This window comes from Cryptomeria japonica, chromosome 3, assembly GCF_030272615.1.
Source record: "Cryptomeria japonica chromosome 3, Sugi_1.0, whole genome shotgun sequence".
Lineage (NCBI taxonomy): Eukaryota > Viridiplantae > Streptophyta > Pinopsida > Cupressales > Cupressaceae > Cryptomeria > Cryptomeria japonica.
Window position 1 is genome coordinate 430,928,067 of NC_081407.1, and position 15,439 is coordinate 430,943,505.

Genomic DNA, 15,439 nt, shown 5'->3' on the forward strand with positions numbered 1-15,439 from the left:
ACAAAAGGGGCATGCCTAGCATAAAATTCCCCCCCCCATATGCGCTCATGATGTCAATTTGTGCACATGATGAACCGAATCAATTTTAGCCAATCCTACAACTTTGCATTGCATGCAATTGACGGTTTTTGTAGCAGGCAAAAAAATGCTACCAATTGAAAATGGCTCTAACTCGTCAAAAACTGAGATAAGCCATTGTAGAGGAGCCTCACGTGACCCCATAAGTTCAAACATATCAATCATATGTATCCTGGATTGAAAGAAATAGTCCATCAAATTTTGACATTTATTTGGACTCAGGGCACTTGAGAGATCACCCCGGTAGGGTATGACTCGATGTTCTAGAACTTTGAGATGCATGATAGGGGAATTCCTAGCATAAACATACCCACCCAGATGTGCTCGTGACATCAGTTTGTGCACACAACAAACCAAATCAATTCTAGCTAATCTTGCAACTTTGCATTGCATGCAATGACGGTTCTTGCAGTAGGCAAAAAAATGCTACCAATTGAAAATGGCTCTGATTCGTCAAAAACCAAGATAGGACATTATAGAGGAGTCTCAAGTGACCCCACAGGTTCAAAAAAATTGATCATATGTATCCTGGATTGGAAGAAATAGTCGGTCAAATTTTGACAATTTTTTGGACTCGAGGCACTTGAGAGATTGCGTCGGTAGGGTATGATTCTTGATGTTCCAGTGCTTTGGGATGCATGATAGGGGCATGCCTAGTGTAAATGTGCCCACTCAGATATGCTCATGATGCTAGTTTGTGCACACAATGAAACAAATCAATTCTAGCCAATCCTGCAACTTTGCATTGCATGCGACTAACAGTTTTTGTAGTAGGCAAAAAATGCTACCAATTGAAAATGGCTCCGAGTCGTCAAAAACTGAGATAGGCCATTGTAAAGGAGGCTCACGTGACCCCATAGGTTCAAATAGATTGACCATATGTGTCCTAGATGTGAAGAAACAGTTTGTCAAATTTTGACAATTTTTTAGACTCAGGGCACTTGAGAGATCGCACTAGTATGGTATGACTCTCGATGTTCCGATGCTTTGGGATGCACAATAGGGGCATGCTTAGCATAAACCTACCCACTTAGATGCACTCCCAATGTTGGTTTATGCACATGATGAACAAAATTTGACAAATGCGAGCGTGAGGGTGCTCTCGCACTAAACACATATTGTTGTTTATATTCATATTGTTGATTTTTGTTGTCTATATTCATATTGTTGATTACATATGCAAATATTCATTTAAATTTATAGAAGGGCAGCCACCAAATACAGTGAATACACAATAATGAACTGAATACAAGGAGTTTTGTAGGGTTAATTCAACATTTTAGAAATTTTATCAAATCATATTCCACGATTGCAATGTTTTATATCATATATTTTTGTTGTTTATATTCATATTGTTAATTACACAAGCAAATGATCAATTAAATTTATAAAAGGACAACCACAAAATACAACAAATACAAAATAATGAACTCAGTACACATTTATTGGATCGAATATCGACATTTATATATATTAAAAAAAGGCATGTTTGCCAAGTCAATACAAGTAATACAAAAAAGTGGCATATGCCATGTCCAAATCGATATACAATAAAATTGTAGAATATATCTACATGTATTGGTCATTCTATGACCAAAACTAACACTATATGATCTTAAACTTGTGGTGGATCATCAAAATCAAGCCTCTTTGATGCAATACATGGCTCTGTAGATGGATGCAAAACCACAATTCAAAAGCCAAGTTAGAATTCTTTTGTAGAAAATAGTTCACAATTAACAACATAACTATGCATTTAACTATAATTCATTTGCAATTGAAATGTAGATTACCTCATTGACTGATCGAGGAGCTAATGTCTTCACTCTCCTCTCCTTGTCACTCTTAGGAGTTTTCTCGAAGACATACTTAAATAGATCCACATTATGGCCATACCACGAAGGGGTCTATTGTAGATTAAATGTACAATTAATACAATGTACTAACATAAATATATCAATAACACTTAAAAGCTATAATATAGAGAACAATGACGTACCTGTGCTTGAGATGCTTCTCCAATGGATTGAGGATGGCTCACCATCAATGGAGAAACTATCGCTATTACCTATACAAAAAATGTTCAAGATTAAATACAATTAATATAATGATAAGTATCGTAGGTTAAAAACAATTAATCTAATATATCAAACAAAAGTGTACCAGATCCTGAGATGCTTCTCCAGTGCACGGAGGAGGGTTCGCCATTGATGAAATAGGTATGGATATTTCCTATATGAAAAATTATAAGATTATAATATATCACAAGTTCACATGTTCACGTGCATATAATCATGAAACCAAGAAAATAAAGTAGAGATACATAACTCCACCCTCTCTTGATCCATGAGCAAATTAGGTGCATTCAACAAATCCACATAGCTCAATGGTCATTGTACATGTAAAATAGACAAAAAACACTAATCAATCTACAAACCCCAACTAATACTTGATTTCAACATTTTTCAAACAATTGTACAACTAAAAATATGTTCAATTACCTTCTTCCCACATTTTGGCATCTTTGAGGAATTATTTTTCTTAGGATGAGCCCTAGACGCGGAGGGGGTACCCTAAAAAACAAAATTAGCATGAAATATTAGTACAAATAATATATTAAACATAATTTTAAAAATCTAAAATGAAATGACTTGCATATTCCATAAAAACAATACAGAAAAAGGGTTGTACAAAATATGATACTGTATAGCCTTGTAGGCCAAAATCGATTGCTGAGAGCATGATGTCATCAATCTAGGACATTTGGTCCCCTGTCAACACCTACAAACCAAAAATTGGACCAAGTATTAAAGATAGTTAGTATATCTTGTATTTTTTTGAATTCAAAGTGTACTATTCTATTTTAACATGTTACAAAATTTATACCTTAGGCAAGTTGTAGCTGTAGTAATTGGGGGAGGAGTATGGGATACCGCTGCTGCATCCTAACATGCATATTATTTGTCTCAATTTAAATCGATGTATAAATGAAAATTCATTTATGTGATTATAAATTTAAAGTGACTAATAAATAAAATGCTACGAATTCAAATCAACACACCTATGTATGTCACTCATGGGCAAACACCATGTCCATAAACTCATCTGTCTGCACAAAATCCTCAGCCATGCAGGCCTGACATCTACTCCCACAAATCATGCATGAATGAGATGTGGATCCATCTGCACCAGCTACATCATCTATCCCCAAGCATATCCTCAAGAAACTAACACACATATGCTGGATGGACTCTCTGTTGCCACCTGGAGCAACTAATGGCTCATCATCCAATACAATAGGGTGTGCTAATGACGTCCCATGCTGGATGATGGCACCAGTCAATGATGTGGCTGCCTGAAGAGTCTATAGCTCCATCCACTCTTTCAGCTCTACTGGGACATCTTGATGCACCTTGGGTTTGGGTGCTAGGGGGCATGACTCTTCGTGGGTAATTGCCTACAGGCTCCAGGTCTATCTTGGTCAGAGCCACCACCTCTACCATGGAACTCTCTCATGTCAAGATAGTTTGGGTGCACATTGAGCACAAACTCACAATATACTTTTCTCAAAAAATATAATGGCACTTCAGTATTATTACAAGGTGGATCATGAAAGACCATCCACCACCTCTGCCAAAAATGATTCTTCATCTACACATTGGTACACCGATGTATGGGAAACCTCTTTGCATTAAAAAGTAATGACTGACTGGTTTTGGGATCAATGAAAAGGGCACATATTTCTTGTTTACTAATATTTTTGTTTTTTACTCCCTCGTATGATAGCCCATCGACATAGAATTGATGACACCTACCCCTAAAGTTTCCCCATTTGGTAATTTATGTGGAAATAGCTATGACACCACTAGCTAATGTTTCTAGGCTAGTGGCGAGGGATTGATGATGCTCAAGTTTGGATGTTTTCAATTTAACAATCAGTCTACTGATTTTAGATGTATTTTGTCCTAACTGATTAATTAATTGCTCCTGTTTTTCAGGTGTGCAGTCAAAAGGAGGAATTGGGGGTGTATCTTGTGGGTTTTCAAAAGGTGCATATGGTTGTTCTTGTCGTGGATTAGAAGAATCTAGTTTTTGAAACAAAAAATGAAAAACCTAATCAAAATTAATGAAATTAAATTCAAAATGTAAAACAAATTGAACAAACGGGAAAGAAAGACAAAAATTAACAAAAACTAACCTTGATCCATAGTGTCTGGAGAAGAAATCTACCATCTCGTTCGTGGTTTAGGAGAGAAAATGAAGAGAAAACAAACTAAAAACATGCTTTTCACGGGAAAATAAGACCCATTTTTTTTTTAAAACATTTTTTAACAAGTACCGTGTACGTGGTTCTTTTGGGATTATTAGCGCGTACGCGCTCATTTTCCTAGAGGTATCGCGTATGCACTACTTTCCCTAAAAGCAGCACACACACGCTACCTTATCTAGGCTCAGGAACAACAAACCTAAGTGCGTACATGGTCATTTCAAATTTTAGAATTGCTTACATGCTGCTTGTTTTTCCATGTTTTTTTTTGGGTGGTGTCCACTTTTCTGACCACCATATTTGTGCACATAATCATAGATGACTAATTAGTGTAGAATTAATGAGACATTTTTAGATGTCTATAGGTATCATTTGGTTTATTTGATGATTTTACCTATTTGGATGGTTCTTCATTGATGTTTTTGTGTAAGGGAAAAAGTGAGACTAAGTAAACAAGCCCTAATCCCACTCTCATGTACACACTATGGAATACAAAAGATCCTAGGGAGGTAACGTACTTTGGCTACTTCTTGTGAGGAAGAGAGAACCAAGGATTACCTCTTAGGGTTTCTATTCCTTTGTTGTAAGTGAGAAGTAGAAGTGATGCAAAGTGCAGATCTCAATGATCAACCTAGAACATAAGTATACACAAGCAAACCTAATCTGAAAATACAAAACTAAAACTAACTGATGTGCAACTGAAAAGTATAGATTAGGAAGTGAGTTCAAAGGTTCACTTGTGCTAGAAATCTAAGTCAAAATGTCTAGGACAGGGGTGCCACACCCCTATCCTAATTCTGCAAACAAAAAGCTGCAACTTACAGGCTGGAATCAGAAGGTTTTGTACTGTTGCTCTGCCAAAATCCACCTAAAACCAGGAGGACCAGGGTGCCACACCATTTTCCAGGGAAAGATCAGGGCACCACACCCCTATCCCAGTGATTTTTGCTCAAATTTGATCCTCAAGACTATGTCTGTGTGCTTTGTTGGACCTGAAATTTGTAGTGACAATCAGATCCTATACCTGCACTTGTAACTAAAAATAGGGTTTTGGGTGGCTATATGGGGTTTTGCCTTAGTCAAACCCCTGTTTTGGTAATTTCCACCTCAACAAATAGCTGTTTTGTATAGTAAATAGCGTGTGCAACAATATTGTGTGTGTGCAAGACCCTAAAATGATGAATGCAAACAATCTAGAGTAACCCTATGCTTTAAAGAGTAAATCCTAAATGCTTGTAATTGAAAAATTAAATTCTCTAAATAAATGATGCTAAGTGATCTAAAGCATATATGTAAATCTGCAAATTGATGTAATGAAGCTTATACAAAGACATGAAAACAACATGAAATCATACCCAGCCCCAAGGGAGAGGTATAAGCCAATCTCCAGTCTGTGATCTCCTATTGCTTTTCTACATCTTCAAAAGCCCCCAATTTATGAAAGAATACTTGATGAATTCTTGATAGATGTTGTTGAATGTTGTTGAAGACTCCAAAAGATGTGCTCTTTCACTGCATAGAAGGCTCCTTGTGATCGCTAGCTCCTTAACCAAAAGCTTCTAGGCCTTCAAATGAAGAAAGAGAGCTCTTATGTATGAAACCCTAGATCTTAATTTCATATTTAGACCAACTTAGGATTTGAATTTTCCTCCAATTTCTTAGGGTTAAGAATTATAATATCATAGAATTATGCTCCCAAAATTTCGAGAAAAATGTCTGGGACCGTGCATAACTTACACACGGTCCAACCAAATTTTCACCAATTTTTCAAGGCCATTAGATATGATGATATTAGAGTGAATACCAAAGTTATATCTGATTTAAAGATGTTTTGATATGTGAAATCGGGCCTTAAATGTTGAAATAAGACATAATTAGGGTTTATGATTTAATGATTTATTGGAGGAATAAAATAAAAGGGGCACACTTAAAGAGAAAGGGCCCAACTTTAGAATGTATGAAGTGATGAAATATGAATTTAGATTTTATTAAATTAATTAATTAAATTCTTAAAGGGAATTAGAAATGCAAGATGCAAAATACACTAAGGCAGGTGCTAAAGCAAGCGTGGAATTCTACCCATAGCAAGGGTGTACAATTTATGACATTACATTTTGTTGGCAATTGAAACTCATCCAGGCTCATGGTGTTGTCATTGATGGCAACAAACATCATTTTGGGTTGGATACTTATCCGGTATCCACTCGTATTCTAGGTTTGGCAACTGACATTCAAGGAAATTGGCAGGCAAGGGTAACCGGAAAACTAGGAACTGATATGTGGAAGTCGACATAGAAGATTGATCAAACAAAGGTTATAGCGGCAACGATCACAAAGATTAATGTTTATATTTTTTTATAGGCCGACATGTAACTACTTTGTAATATGATTATAAGCCAACATAATGTTGGCCATTTGGTGGAATTGATTATGTGTTGCATTGATGTTTTTGTCATTGATGTCAACACTAGCTGTTTGGATGCTTTACCGACACCCTTCTGGTCCTAGTAGGTTAAGTGGTTTTTGGTTAACTTGGATCTGGTATGATCCAGTAGGCTCTAGTATAATCTAGTGATGCAATTGGCTTGTTCATGATACTTATACTCATATTTGGTCATTTGGTTTTGGTCTGGTGATTGGATGCTATTCTGCTTTCTTAGAAGATTGGTTTCTGGTTCCAATGAGGGTTTCACTGATAGAGATTATAGTGGAGATCTTTGATGAATTACATAAGTCATGTTGGGGCAATGGCTATGCAACGGACAAAATGGCCCGCTGCCATGCCTTCTCCATGCGATCCCCTCCATGCCATGCGATGCCCTCACACCATCCAATCAACTACAGCGGTCCCATTAGCCCGTACCCTACACGGATCTCCCTGCTAATGCCCGGTTTTACGTGCTCTGGGTGCCATTAATCCTCAATGCCATATCCACCTACTCTTTAGTTAATGCACTGCGCGCATAAACTCAACCCTCCAAATGGACTCGGAGCGGCAAAAAAATCCCCCATTCTTCCACAAATTTTGGCAAACAAGCAACAATGGAGACTCAGACAACCAGAAGATAGAGAAGATTGATGAAAAATGGTTCCTTAGTTCAGAAACATATCATCCCAGACATCGTAAACGCCCGTAGGTGTGTAATTTTTTACTGCATTTTACGTTCCCAATGTGTGTAATTTTTGCAATGTTTGCAGTGTAATTTTAGACTGCATGGTATTCTTCCAATGTTTGCAGTGTAATTTTAGACTGCATGGTATTCTGCATTTTATTTTAGTAATTTTACACTTATTTTTTAATGATTAATTATTATATAAACTTATGTTAATGAATTTTAAATTACTAATCAATTATATTTTTAAATATTTGTAGGCAACTAAAAACTATTTCCAAATCAGACCTAGTGAAGCAAGGCCATCTCTACATATTGCACACCAAAAATCAGGTAAGTTTGTCCATAGTAGCTTTCTTCTTCAATCTTTAAAATGCATTATCTTTCATGTAATAATGCCATTTTATATGAATTTTAAAAAAAAAATGTTAATTTTTTTATAAGGAGTTCAATGGTTTGGTTAATTTATTAGTTTGATGTCTTATAAATTGTATGTTAATTTATTAGTTTGATGTCTTATAAATTGTATGTTTTTAATTTGTCATTTAATCCAACTTACTCTTGTCTTCGAAGTGTCATATCATAACTTGATCAAAACATGTATTTATCACATATTCATTGGTCTCCATATCTAAGATTTCGGACATCATATCATGTTATGTTTGCATCCTTATACACTTCCATTATTATTCTTTTTGCAAAATAGACAGAAACCTCCAAAAACATTTATCTCCTAGGTTAAACCATCACATATATATCACCACATTTAATCAAAACCATTTACATGTAGACATGATCAAACTTTATCCTTCATCTTGGATAGTCAAATTTTATCCAAAAATAGCTAAAAAAATGAAAAAATGAAAAATCTAAAATAAAATAAGAAAAGTAGAGTCCATAGATGGAGAAGGGTAAGAGATTTTATTTAAGCTCTTAGGTTAAGATCAACTTTTAGCCTTCCTAGATAGGCACATGCTATTCATTACTAAACCACACAAAAGGAAAAAAATGAAACAAAATATCTTACATCCGCTTGTAAAAAAATATCAAACAAACCTTTGAATGGTTGAACCACAATATATGATATTCTATATTATCGAGAATTTAACGATATTTCTATAATTTCAATATTAGTAAATTATGTAGAATTTCATATATTGTGGTTCAAAGGTTCAAAGGTTTGCTTGATATTTTGTTACAAGCGGATGTAAGATATTCAACATTAATAATCATTTTTCATTTTTCATTTAATCCAACCTCCTCTTGTTTTTGAAATGTCATATCATAACTTGTTCACATCATCATAGACATCCATATCGTAGGTTTGATCACAACCCATATAGTAAAAAATCTGTTTGTCCTATCAAGCGGGCATCATGTATTCATTGGCGTTGAGGATCAATGACGTCATGTCCATGGTAGCTTTCTTCTTCAATCTTTAAAATGCATTATTTTTCATGTAATAACCCCATTTTCTATGAATTTTTTAAAAAAATGTTAATTTTTTTATAAGGAGTTCAATGGTTTGGTTAATTTTTTAGTTTGATGTCTTATAAATTGTATGTTTTTAATTTGTCATTTAATCCAACTTACTCTTGTCTTCGAAGTGTCATATCATAACTTGATCAAAACATGTATTTATCACGTATTCATTGGCCTCCATATCTAAGATATAGACATCATAACATGTTATGTTTGCATCCTTATACACTTCCATTATTATTCTTTTTGCAAAATAGGCAGAAACCTCCAAAAACATTTATCTCCTAGGTCAAACCATCACATATATATCACCACATTTAATCAAAACCATTTACATGTAGACATGATCAAACATTCATTTTTCATTTAATCCAACTTACTCTTGTTTTTCAAATGTCATATCATAACTTGTTCACATCATTGTAGACATCCATATCGTAGGTTTGATCACAATCCATAATGTTGCCATCTGTTTGTCCTATCAAAGGGGCATCATGTATTCATTGGCGTTGAGGATTAATGGCATCATGTCCATGGTAGCTTTCTTCTTCAATCTTTAAAATGCATTATATTTCATGTAATAACCCCATTTTATATGAATTTTTTAAAAAAAATGTTAATTTTTTTATTAGGAGTTCAATGGTTTGGTTAATTTTTTAGTTTGATGTCTTATAAATTGTATGTTTTTAATTTGTCATTTAATCGAACTTACTCTTGTCTTTGAAGTGTCATATCATAACTTGATCAAAACATGTATTTATCATGTATTCATTGGCCTCCATATCGAAGATATAGACATCATAACATGTTATGTTTGCATCCTTATACACTTCCATTATTATTCTTTTTGCAAAATAGGTAGAAACCTCCAAAAACATTTATCTCCTAGGTCGAACCATCACATATATATCACCACATTTAATCAAAACCATTTACATGTAGACATGATCAAACATTCATTTTTCATTTAATCCAACTTACTCTTGTTTTTGAAATGTCATATCATAACTTGTTCACATCATTGTAGACATCCATATCGTAGGTTTGATCACAATCCATATTGTTGCCATATGTTTGTCCTATCAAAAGGGCATCATGTATTCATTGGCATCCATATCTTAGGATATAGACATCATAACATCTTATGTTTGCATCCTTATACACTTCAATTATTATTCTTTGTGCAAATTAGGTTGAAACCTCCATAAACATTTATCTCCTAGGTTTAGACCCATCATAGTATGCATCTTAGGTCAAACCATCATTTATATATAACTTCTTATCATATCATATACATCCAACATCCCCCATTACACACATAGACTAATAACATTACATTTACATCCACACCATAACCTCATATCCTACCATCATTATATCCCACAAAATAATATATACATAATATATATACATTTGATCAAAACCATTTACATGTAGACATTAAACATCACCCTTCATCTTTGATAGTCAAATTTTATTCAAAAGTTAAAAAAAAAAAAAAAAAGTTAAACCTAAAAGAAAATAAGAAAACTAGAGTCCATACGTACATGCCACTCATTACTAAATTACACAAAAAGAAAACTATGAAACAAAATATCTTACATCCACTTGTAACAAAATGTCAAACATACCTTTGAACCAAAATATATATGAAATTTTATATTATCGAGGATTTAATGATATTTCTATAATTTCAATATTAGTAAATTATTTTTTATGGTTTCTATTTCCATGATTTTTGCAACATGTCATTGAATTTCATTCTAATATTATTTTGAAACTCAAAAGAAAGTGTGAACACTAAGGCAAAGAGAATTGTGTTATGGAGTGATTAGAAAAATTAATATAATTGTTCCAACATATTTGAATAAGATAGAGGGTCACTAACTATCTTAATATTATTCAGAATGGGTAAAAACAAAAACAACAAATGGAAATCACTTATCGAACTAGGTGTCCAAGATATTCCAAACCAAGGAAATCATTTCTCAAGTGATGACCTTGAATGGACACCTATTGGAGGTGGTGGTCAAATGGACTTATGTGCTGCAATCCCTCTTGAAAGGCTCTTTCACTTTGTCAAAGGAGAAGGTTTGTTGGATAGCACAGAGACAAACTTTGTACGCAAGAAGCATAGAGAGTCAAATTCAAATAATCCTACTATCACACTACCAAGACATATTCAAGGTTTGCCTTTATTTAGTATATTAATTGAACATGTCACAATTTATATTTTTCATTTATTATGTCAATTAATATATATTTTTTGGAAATTTATAAACAGTTATTGGTGTGCGTTTGGCCCCGAGGACAATAGAGAAAAAATTAGAAAAAAGAAAAGGATAAGGAAGTTCATCCAAAAAAGGGGTTGTCAGGCTCATTTTCTTGTCAGGGTTATGTATGGTAGACCAGATGTTGCTATTATTACATACAATGAATTTACCCATTGTGATGCTAATGGTGAATTTTGTCATGGAAAGGATGATCCTTCTAGTGGTCCAAGAAGCAATTTTGCACCAAGATTATCAAATGAGCGTAAATTGTATATTGAAACCTTATTACTAATGGGTGTGGGGATTGACACAATATGTGAGCAACACTACTTAGATCATGGTTTGACTAAATTGATGAATAAGAGGGACACATGTTTGTTGAGAAAAGATGTGCTGAATGCATGGAAAAGAGTACACTCCCTTCGATCTCAAAAAAATGAAGATGATGCAAAAAGTGTAAGCTTGTGGCATGTAGAGGGGAAAGATAATTTTTTCTACTATAAATGACCAAACAATGTGGAAAATATTCCATTTGTCATGGGCATTCAAACACCATGGATGCGAGAAATGATGGTGAAACATTAACATAACTCAATCATTGCAATGGATTCCACATTCTCAACAAATAAATATGGTGTAAGTAAAATAATGTTGCCCATATTTATGTATCTTAAATCAATCTTTGATACTTCTTTTCTATGTATTTCTTCATAGATATCTTTTATTTATTGATATAGTTTATTCATGTACAGTATGAGTTATATACATTGCTTGTATTTGATGAACAAGAGGCCAACATACCTATTGCATGGGCCATATCCTCAAGAAATAAAGTTGAGGATATAAATGAATGGCTTACAGAGGTTTATAAAAGAGGAAAATAGAGTAAAGAAGATTGGCATGTCAATGCATTCATGACAGATGATGCTAGTGTTGAGATTGAGGCAATCAGGTTTTTATTGACTTTAATTTTTTTTTTATTTAAAATAACTTCAACCCATTTTAATTACTTAATATTTAGTTTGAATGTTACTTATGAACACTAAATTTTGTTTCAATGTTACTTATGAACTTTTATAATGTAACTTGTAGATCATCATTTAATTGTCGGATACTTTTATGTATTTGGCATGTGCGAAGGGCATGGTTGAAGAATGTGTATAGGTAAGTCAATCTTTAATTAAAATATGTCGAATATTACATAGTGCAAAATCATATCTAAGTGATTTTTTTAATAATTTAGGTATGTCAACAATAAGGATATTGCAACAAGTATGTTCAATAGATTGGGTGAAATAATGTACACAAAGAGTGATGATGAAGGCATTATTACTCAGTCAATAAAAAAAATTCATGGAAGATTTCAAAGAAGAAAAAAAATTTATTGATTACTTTCAAAAAACTTGGTGTCATGATGAGAGGTGTATTGGTAAGTTCACTAAATTATTCATTATGGTTTCTATTTATTTACATCATTTTAGTTGATTTTTATTTGATATGATTATATTTGTTTGTTTAGCAATGTGGGCCAAAAACTTTTGAAGCTTTCCTCATGCAAATCAAGAAACTAATGCTTCCATAGAATCGTACCACTTCCATATCAAGAGTCACCATTTAAGTGATCGTGCTAAGAAATGTACAAGGAGAATGGATTGGCTTATCTATGTACTTCTTCATAGGGTAGAGCCCTTCTATAAAAATAAAAGATATTTGCAGCTATCTGGGTTTCTAACAAACTTCAAAAAGGAATGATATTACATAACTGCATTAGAAAGATAAAAAAAATACCAGATGCAGATTGTCATCCATATGATCTTCTCCATAACACATATAAGATGAGAAGCCAAACTGTTCCAACCAAATGGTATTTTGTAAGAAAATTTGGACCTGATTTTTATGTGTGTGATTGTGAGTGGGCAAAAAGAGGAAACACATGCAAACATGTGTTGAAGATTTTAGATCTTCTAAGGAGAAACAAAACAAATGAGCAAGAACAAGGTATTGGTAAGGTCCATTCGAGATATAAGTTTAATATTCATATTTTTAATGATTGTTATATTTTTTCTCAAAACTAACTAGATTAATCTTATTAAGTTACAAAAGGTGTTACTCTATTGGTTGATGATGACCACGATGTTAGAGGGAGTCTTAGTCATGAAAATATCACTACAGGTAATGTTGATATTGTCTTTACAATTAAATATTAAATAATTTAATGGTTATCAAAATTAAGTAATTCTTATTTCAAATGCAGATAGTTGTGTTCAATTAGAAGATCAAGATGTGTCTGGAGTTGTCATTGGTGAAGTCCAAAGAACGGGTAAAATTCTAAATCATCATTTTATAATTAAATATTTAGATTCTTTTAATTATTTTCTTACTTAATCACGTTTTTTTTATAATACAAATGATTAATCACGTTTTTTTTATAATACAAATGATTGGAATTCATTTGATGCTTCCTCTGATAAATTTCAAAATTCCGTTCATTATTTGAATTTATTACTCCAAAATTTACCAACAAGATTAGATGAAAGATATTGTCTTTACAATTAAATATTAAATAATTTTATGGTTATCAAAATTAAGTATTTCTTATTTCAAATGCAGATAGTTGTGTTCAATTAGAAGATCAAGATGTGTCTGGAGTTGTCATTGGTGAAGACCAAAGAACAGGTAAAATTCTAAATCATCATTTTATAATCAAATATTTAGATTCTTTTAATTATTTTTTTACTTAATCACATTTTTTTTATAATACAGATGTTTGGAATTCATTTGATGCTTCCTCTGATAAATTTCAAAATTCCATTCATTATTTGAATTCATTACTCCAAAATTTACCCACAAGAGCAGATGAAAGAAATATTTTCAGTGAATGTGTTGAGAGATTTAGAAAAGATATTGATGCATCTCTTTCTTCCAAATTTACACCAAACCCTGGGTCAGAGAACATGCCTATCAAATGAATGCCACCATGGTTTAGTCCAAGTAAAATGCACAAACGCCATTCTATTCATCAAAGACGTAATGTCATTTCTCAAGACTTGAACAAAAGAGTGGAGTGTGAAAATTTCCAATTCCCCTCTATAGGATGTAGAAAGAAGAAGAAAAAGAAGGTCACTAATCACTCAGGCATAGCGATACAAGAAGAAAGTCTTATTATCATGCAACAACAAAGTGAGTACATTTATTATAAAGTATTTTGGTAATTTACATAGCAATGTCTTATTTTTATTTCATATATTAAACATATGTTATTGTAGGTTTGGATGATCAAGCAAATACTCGACGACATCGATTACCTTTTTCCATTGATCTAAACCAAACAATAACAGATGAAATAGACCATATAGATGGTAATTTTTTAACTATTAAATGTATTTATTAATTCTATAAAAAAATACTCAATTCATATGTCTAATAACTTTTATGTCCTTATTCAAACAAACTAGATAAAATTTGTGGAGATCAACCATCAATGGCCAATGTTATCCCCACTCAGACATTTCAACAAGCCAATCCAGGTATTAAATAATATAATATTCTTCATATTAATTACATAATGTGGCTTTATGGTAGAACATTTTATCTAAGTTGATGTGCATGTTTTTGCAGTTTTAAATGATCAACAAATACATGAAGAACATATGTTGCCCTTTCCTACGGATCTTAACCAAACAACAACAATGGATGCAATGCAAACTAGAGATGGTAAGAAAATTCAAAATTAAATTTCAATCAAATTTTGGATCTTTAACCTCTAAATTAATTTTATTTAAGTTGACATGTTAAATATGCATGTTATTGCAGCTTTAAATGATCGGGAAAAAAATGATGAATTGAACTTCAATCAATAATGAGTCTTTTACTTTTAAAACCATTATGAATTGAACTTCAATCAATAACGAGTCTTTTACTTGTAAAAACATTATGAATTGAACTTCAATCAATAATGATTCTTTTACTTGTAAATTAATTTTATAACTAGCTCATTATATGTGCAGGTAGTGATGATACTATAATGGAGGATCGTGGTCAATATTTTCCTACATAACCATTATGGTGTAGGATACTTTATTGTAATGGATTATTTATTGAGTATGTAACTCTATTTAGAAATTGGATCTTGGATGGAGTGGCTTGTTTTTTCAAGATAGAGACATTATTTGCATACTATATTTTTGACTTTATTTGCATACTATATTTTTACTCTATTTAGAAAT

General features: G+C 32.7%; 1 long non-coding RNA gene across 1 annotated transcript; it reads left to right on the plus strand.

Moving 5' to 3' along the window:
* Nucleotides 1-14,378: 14,378 nt before the first annotated feature.
* LOC131070391 (uncharacterized) lies at nt 14,379-14,922 on the plus strand. Its single transcript, XR_009112312.2, has 3 exons — nt 14,379-14,572; nt 14,669-14,740; nt 14,832-14,922. It is a non-coding gene; the product is annotated as an uncharacterized LOC131070391 (long non-coding RNA).
* Nucleotides 14,923-15,439: the final 517 nt, after the last annotated feature.